This window comes from Quercus lobata, chromosome 5 (genome assembly GCF_001633185.2).
Source record: "Quercus lobata isolate SW786 chromosome 5, ValleyOak3.0 Primary Assembly, whole genome shotgun sequence".
Classification (NCBI taxonomy): Eukaryota; Viridiplantae; Streptophyta; class Magnoliopsida; order Fagales; family Fagaceae; genus Quercus; species Quercus lobata.
Window position 1 is genome coordinate 55,132,768 of NC_044908.1, and position 8,539 is coordinate 55,141,306.

Sequence of the window (8,539 nt, forward strand, 5' to 3'; positions counted from 1 at the left end):
GCCAAGGAGGGGGATTTTGGTCTCACTGATGGGGAGAAAGGCCATAGGGTAGCTTTGAGGTCCCAGGTGGAACATCTTCTTTCTTTGGAAGAAATTTCCTGGAGACAAAAATCTAGGATGTTATGTATCAAGGAAGGGGATAATAACACCAAGTTTTTTCACAAAATGGCTAATTCTCATAGAAGGTTTAATCATCTAAGGAGTTTGGAGGTGGATGGGGTGGTTTTTGAGGAGGAATCCGAGGTGTCTAATCAGGTAGTACAATTTTATAAAACTTTGTACAAGGAGACTGAGAGTTGGAGGCCTTTTGTGGAGGGTTTGGAATTTGATCGTATTGGGGATGTGGAGAGGGTTTGGCTTGAAAGGAAGTTTGAGAGGGAGGAGATACTTCAAGTTGTACGTGATTTGGAAGGGGACAAAGCTCCAGGTCCGGATGGGTTTACTATGGCTTTTTATCATCTCTGTTGGAGAGTAGTGGAGAAAGACGTCTTAGCGGTCTTTGAAGAGTTTTTTCAACATTGTAAGTTTGAAAAATCCCTTAATGCTACCTTCATTGCATTAATTCCTAAAAAGAATGATGCTTCTAATATTAGAGATTTCCGACCTATTAGCTTGGTGGGGAGTGTGTATAAAATCTTGTCTAAGGTTTTGGCAAATCGATTGAAAGTGGTATTAGATCAGTTGATCTCTGAGTCTCAGAATAGCTTTGTGGGTGGGAGACAAATTCTTGACTCGGTTCTTATTGCGAATGAGTGTGTGGATAGTTGAGGGAAGAGTAGGGTTTCTGGAGTCATTTGTAAACTTGATATTGAGAAAGCCTACGATCATGTGAATTGGGAGACTTTGTTGAATTTGTTGCATAGAATGGGCTTTGGAGTGAAGTGGTGTAAATGGATCCGTACTTGTATATCCACAGTTCAGTTCTCTGTTTTGATTAACGGGTCTCCAGCTGATTTCTTTAGTAGTTCAAGAGGTTTAAGACAAGGGGATCCGCTATCTCCTATGCTGTTTTTGATTATGATGGAGGTGTTTAGTAGGATGTTGAGAAGAGTGGAGGAAGCCGGTTTGATTCGTGGCTTTAAAGTTGAAGGTAGGAGGGGTGGTGGGGAATGTGTTACACATCTACTGTTTGCAGACGATACTATCCTATTTTGTGATGCGGATGTGGAGCAAATCCTTCACATTCGATTGTTGTTACTTAGTTTGCAGGCGGTAACAGGTTTGAAGGTTAATGTGCATAAGAGTGAAATGGTTCCAATAGGGGTGGTTGATGATGTGCATGCCCTTGCTGAAATTTTGGGTTGTAAAGTCGGTAAGTTACCTATGACTTATCTTGGCATGCCTTTAGGGGCTTCACATAATTCCCCTTCAATTTGGAATCCTATTCTGGAAAAATTTGAGCAGAGATTAGCTGGGTGGAAGAAGCTGTATTTGTCTAAGGGGGGTCGATTGATGTTACTCAAGAGTACATTATCTAGTCTTCCTACTTATTTTCTATCGCTATTCACAATTCCTACTCATGTGGCTAATAGAATTGAAAAACTACAAAGGGATTTTCTTTGGGGTGATAGCAGAATTCATTTGGTAGGATGGGACAAAGTTTGTGTGCCTATAGCTAATGGTGGTTTGGGGATAAGGAAACTTACTACTTTCAATAAGGCCTTATTGGGGAAATGGTTGTGGCGGTTTGGGAAGGAAGAGGATCGACTATGGAGGAGGGTGGTGGTTCAAAATATGGGGAAGAGTGGGGGGGGGTGGACCTCAAAACTGGGTAGGGGAGTTCATGGGTGTGGTTTGTGGAGAGGCATTCGCATGGGTTGGGAGGATTTTAGTAAGAATTGTCAATTTGTTGTTGGGTTGGGGAATAGAGTGAGGTTTTGGCAGGATGGGTGGTGTGGGGGTCAACCTTTTCACTTGGCCTTCCCAAGGTTGTATGGTATTGCTATTGATAAGGAGATATCTGTTGAAGCCTCCTTGTCAAGGCAAGGGGAGGAGAATAGACGAACTTGGGATGTTCGTTTTATTCGAGAATTTAATGATTGGGAGATGGAGGAAGGGCTACATTTTCTTTGTATGCTGGGAGCTAATATTCCTCCTATGGATGTGGGAGACCGGATGAGATGGAAGTTGAAGGTTAATGGGGATTTTGATATCCGGTCATATTATAACAAATTAAGGAATTCTCCTTCAATTGTCTTTCTGTGGAAAGCTATTTGGAAAGTAAAGGCCCCTAGGCGAGTCTCTTTTTTTGTTTGGTGTGTAGCTTGGAATAAGATCCTAACGGGTGATAACCTAAGATTGAGGAGACTGGTTCATTTTGTGGACTGGTGCATTATGTGTAGACATAGTGGAGAGTCGGTAGATCATTTACTTCTTCATTGTAAGATGGCTTATCGGTTATGGAGCTTTGTCTTTATAACTTTTGGCGTGTCTTGGGTTGTACCTAGTTCGATCCCAGACTTGCTTTTTGGCTGGTGAAATTGGTTGGGGAAACACTCATCTCAGATATGGAATTTAGTTCCGTTGTGCATCTTTTGGTGTATTTGGAAGGAACGGAATCGGCAGACTTTTGAGGATTTGATTAGCTCTGGTGATTAGATGCTGGCTTCTTTTAGTGGGACTCTTTTTGATTGGTCTCGGGCTTGGGGACTCACGACTAGTGATTCTCTCCCTTCTTTCATTATCTCTCTCTCTCTTTGTAATTAATTTGTGGTTTGGTTTTCTTTTTTGCTTTTTCGTTGTTTCCTCCTTGTACTTTCTGGGTTTGCTCTATGTTTTTTATGCATAGAGTAGCCATTCGTATATATAACATTCTTACTTATCAAAAAAAAAAAAAAAAAAAATTATGACGAAATCTAACACATTAATTTAACACTGAACGATAAACTTCTAGGGTGGGCTGTACTTTAAAAACTAATGTTACTTTAAATATTTCAATCCACCATAAACTCTTAGAAGGTAAAGAGCAGGTGGCATGTAAATTTGGCCCAAAATATTTGCAATCTTTCTTGCTAGTCATTGGTGGAACATCTAAAATTAACTTGTGATTTGTCTTCATTTTCTGGATTACCCATTCCTATAGCAGCCTTTACGATTCGACGAGCTTTTATATATATTTTTATTTATTCATTTATTATGGTATTAATAGCTATATCACTAATCAAGTCATGTAACATTACATATTCAACTCACCATCTAATCTTCGTCCGTATGCAAGTGACACAAGAGGCAAACATATTTTGGTTTAGCCCTCCCAAACAGTACTGCAGCAAAGCCTGTGTTGCAGTTTGTTTATCCTTTGGGTGTAGTGCACTGTACATTAAACTTATTGTATTGTAGCTAATATTTAGACATGAAAGGACTATTTCATGCCTCCGATATTTCTATTTTTAGTCTCATGCTTAAACCGATGTATACCATTTTCAAATGTGATCATTGGCTTTTTTTAGTTTGTCAAATATAAGTAGCATAGTACTAATAAATACAAACAAATTACTACAATTACTTCAAAAGCTTTGCAACTTCATGTTATTAAACCTTAATTCAGGAAAAAAAAAGTTATTAAAGTTGGACCTGAGCTAAGCTCAATAACAATGGGTTCGGACTTCGGATATGTAGTCCACCTTTAGTACATTCTTGATTAAAGTAAAAAAAGAAAAAAAGGGGGCTCTAATGTCTAGGCCTTTAGTTGGGCTAGATTAAGCGTATATTTGTAGTATTCTATGTCCAAATTTAGTGGTTTCGCTGGTCGAAATGACCCATAAATCTGAGGCTTTTACATAGGGTTAAGTTCTTTGGTGATCTATGAATATAAGCCTTAGTGATATGACTCCATCCAAAGATAGAAACACTCTTTGGGAAATTTACAAACTATTTGTTCGGCTAGATATTCTTTTTCCTCGGGTATTATAAACTGTTACTTTAGTTTTGCACGGTTAATTGATTATTCAAATATTGATTTTAGCCTTATAAAAGGTAGCCCACCAAAAAAGGTAGGGGTGCCCTTCACTTGTGGGAGGTTCTCTGTCCCCTCTACCAACTTTAGGGGTGTCCTTGTTGTAGATTTATGTGACCACTTTATTCGACCATCCTCTCCATTATTGTCCATCTGCAACCAAAATGCCAGCCCAGTCTTTACAGTTGGAATGTACCTCTGCACACTTTTTGAACTTTCACAATGTGGATCATCAATAAAACAGGAAGAACTACACCTTCTATTGTCTGTCAGAGTACCAAGTGGTTGTTTTTTGTTGGTTCTTTTGTGATTGGCCTAATTGATGTGCACAATAAAAAAAGGTTAGGCCTTGGTGCAGCTCGTGGTCTTATCTACAGTGACACGTTTTTAAGAAAGCTTTAATGATTTTGAGGGCAGAGATTGCAGGAATATAAATGGGGGGGCTCAAAAAAGTATTGATGGAAGTTGATGCAGAAATCTTTTCTAAGTTAAATTGACACCACAAAGAATGTGCAGGACCAGAATTTAAGGCTAATAGGAAGGTATTAGAGCCTGTGTTACTAATGGCATTCAACTGATTCAAGGTTTGGATGAGATTGACATTGTTTCTTTCCCTAACGAAATTCTTGGCCACGCATTATAGTTCAAGTACACATGTTATGTCACCTTAAGAGTACAAATACTGCTTTGATGTTGACAACTAATTCACTGCATCTTATAATGAAAGGAACAAACACTAGGAAAAGATGGAAAAAAAGGGGGAAATAAAAGGGTGAAGGAGCAAGTGTATGAGAAAATGGTGGGGCTTTCACCTTCTTTTTGCTTATGGATTGAACAGAAAAAAGAGTAGGATTTTCATGTTGAAAGCTACCATATGAAACGTTCTCTCTTATCTGCTTCATGGCCGAGCCCTCAACTGCGATTGATTCACCTGTTGTTGCTTTCGTTATTTTCACTCTTTGGAGTGGGATGGGTCCAGCATGCCCAAATCAATATGACTTTTTAGCCCAAGGGACCATTAAGGCCCATGGTAGAGAAAACTCCCTTAGAATCAAAGTGATTTGTTTAACAGCAAGATCATGGCCAAAGTTCGCAGATGTAGACATTTTGCAACTAATAATTATTTTTAAAGGGTAATTTTATTCATAAAATGAAATTTGTCATTTGAATTGTTAGATAAGTAAGAACATGTTTCTAAATGTTATCATAAATCCTAATGATCAAAATGACATTTCGGATGCAAAAATTGAACTGCTGGATTGAATGATCAAGCCAAGTCAAGTTTCAATGGATGAGAGACATTCTTGGGATTAAGGTTATATACATGTGATTATGCAAGATTAATTATGATTGATTTTCAAAAGAATTCATTTCAGGTAATTATATGTCCAAATCTCATTGGTTTAAGCCTTAAAAAAAAATAAGTCCAAATAAATTGGATAAAGTTGAAAAACAAGCCTAGAATTCAGGCACTTTCACTAAAAATCAGTATTCGAATGGCATATAGAACAAGTTGATCAACACTTTGAACTTTTAATGCATAATTTTGAATGTTTGCTTGATTTTTATAATGGGTAAACTTATCAAATCATCTTGGGAGATGAATATGAGTTAAATAACTTTGAAATCTAGAAGTCCCAATTTGTTTCTAAGTTTTTGAACTCCTCCATCTCTAAAGAGAAGAATCAACGCACAAATGCATGCAGAAAGTCACCTAGAAAGAGCTAAAGATTTTGAATATTAAGATTGTTAAGAGTACCATTAAACTCTGCAAAGCCACGACCCTTAGGATGGTAAACCATCATTTTCCACCTTCATATTACAATTTCTTCATAAAAATCAACTCCTTTAATCAAATGCAAACCTTGAACACCATTAATCGAAAACTGACTCCACACTTTTCTCACTTCCTATCTTTATGTTCATTCAAAAACAGAGAAATTTTAGATCCGCTTGGAAATAACTTATTTAACTTTCTGTTGAAAATTATGTAAATAAAAGCTAAAAGTTAAAAAGAATAAGATGATTGATTTTTTTTTTTTTAACTACTATAATATATATATATTAAATGTGGACTGGCAAACAATAATATTACTGCACGGCAGAGATGATAATATTACTATTCTGCATGTGAGACCCTTGAAACAGTAATGCTACCGTTGATATAAAGATAAATGCACACAAACAGTAGACCAAAAAACCTGAAAAGTGTATCCCAAACACACTTTATTGTGTTTAGATACCCTTTATTTACTGAAAATTGAAAATTTATTGCGAAAAATACTATAGTAAAATAATTTTTAAAGATATGAATAGTGCTATGAGACCTAGATTTACCTAAAAATCTGTATTTTGCTGAATTTAGTTGTCCGTGAACAATACTTATGGGATCCACTAAAAAAACGAAAAACGTACAATCCAAACTCACGCTAAATCACCGTTTTCCATAGACTTCAAAATCGTCATTGCACACAATCAACAAAGTTTGTTAATTGTCTGAAGTTGTCGAACCATGTTTGCTTAATTGATACTTAAAAATTTGGTAAATACCTCCAATCATATTAATTATTCTATAAATAGCGATCATGTTCTTTAACCAAAAGAAAAGTAGCGAGTCTCTCTTTTTATGATTAAAAAAATGTTTTTCGTTTTCCCCTCTTATATGATTGTTTCACAACTTGTTATAATATATATTATGCACTAAGAATGAAGGTTTAAAGTTTAAACAATTTAATCATTAGACATGTTATTGACTCCTCCTTTAGTGATGATTTGAATCTCTTGCTCCTGCTTGATAAGTCCACGAATAAAAAAAGATGTTCGAAATAGATTCTTTCATATAGTTTTCTCCGAGGATAACAGTTATAGTAGGAAGTAGTAGGAACTTTTTTGTGTATTAGGCTAGCTTAGTAGCTTATATTTAGAGGATTAAGCAAATCAGGATAATTCCTTTTTTGTCAATCCGTTGATTTCTGAGAATCTTTGCTTGAAAAAGATTGATGATTTTCTGATGGAAAGTAATAAAGAGCTTTCAAGGGCATGCATGCATTTGTCCCCTTTTGAGATATCAACCATCCTTTCCCTCACCCTCACTTTTGACACCTTTTATCAGTTACAACAAATCTTGTTCTAACTATTTTGTAGCATAATCAATTTACTACAACCTCTCTCTTTTCATCTCTGTGATGTTAAATAAATAAATAAGGTTTTAAATAATGATCAATATATATCAATGTATCACCATATCTATCTGTATAGTTTTTTTTTTTTTTTTTTTTTTTTTTTTTTTTAGTGTAATATCGATATAATTTTTTTTTTTTTAATGAATATTGAGCTTTATTTCTAACAGCAACATAATACAAATTACAAAGAGCAGAAACTGCATGCCACAGGATGACCAACAACAAATAACATCAAATTATACCCTATCACAAATTACAACAGAAACTCCAAACTACTTAAAAAAAAAAAAAGAAAGTAATAAGTTAATATGAAATTCTTCTATATATAAAATAAAAAAATAAAAAAAGTTCATAAGAAAAAAGTTGTATGACTTAGCAAATCCTCGATCCATCCAAGGAAATATCATTGACACTCTAAGCTACCACCCTACACACTCTCACGACTCATTATTCATGTGAGAGAAATAAGTACGCATTTATTGTACTTCAAAAGTTTTTAATAATTACCCACTCTACCTATAACATTTGTAATAATGTACTTATATACAACATCTCCATTCATGATAGTCACATTATGCCATTAGCATTAACTTCAATATAATGTATATATGAGTAATTGTTCAATACTTTGATCATACATTGAGATGGTGTTCCCTCATTTCATATGAATGGTAACTTTCACTAATTAAATTCATGGTGAGACTTTGAAGCAAGGGAGAATTCTAGGTGTTACATTATATATTCAATTGTTTCATCTTGTAATTTGTAGGGAAGGTAATGGGATGTGATGGGGTTGAGGGCCCATCCATTCTTTGTGGTTGGAAAAACCTATGTAGGGTGAATGGGACAGGACCGACAAGTCTAAAGTGATGTAGGTTGGAGGTGTCTTTCCATCCGTAATGAGATGATTTAGTTATTTATGAGACAAAGATAAAAGAGAAAGATGAAGAAAAATAATGATGAGATTGCTTAGAGAGAGGGAATATAGATAAATATTCAAGATGGACAGATTATACAGGATGTGGTAGTCAACTCTTCAAAACGGGGAAAACTTACACATGATAAGCTAATAAGGTAGTAATAATTTTGGTGATTGAATTTCTTTACAACAATTTTTTATTTTTTTTTATTTAAATTAGATTAGAGTAGAATTTTATTTTACATAAAAAAATAAAAAATAAATAAAAAAACTAGATTGGGTTTTTTCCTTATTAGTAAACTTAATTGTTACACATCTTATGCCAAAAATTATATTTAAAAAATTACTTTGAAATTATATGTTTTTCTAATAACTATAATGAAAAGTGTGAAGAGTCTTATCTACAGTAATTTGATTTAGTCAAGTTTTGTCTTTTTGTTGAGCCAGAACGTGAGAACGGTGAGTTTGGATGAGGAAGGCAAA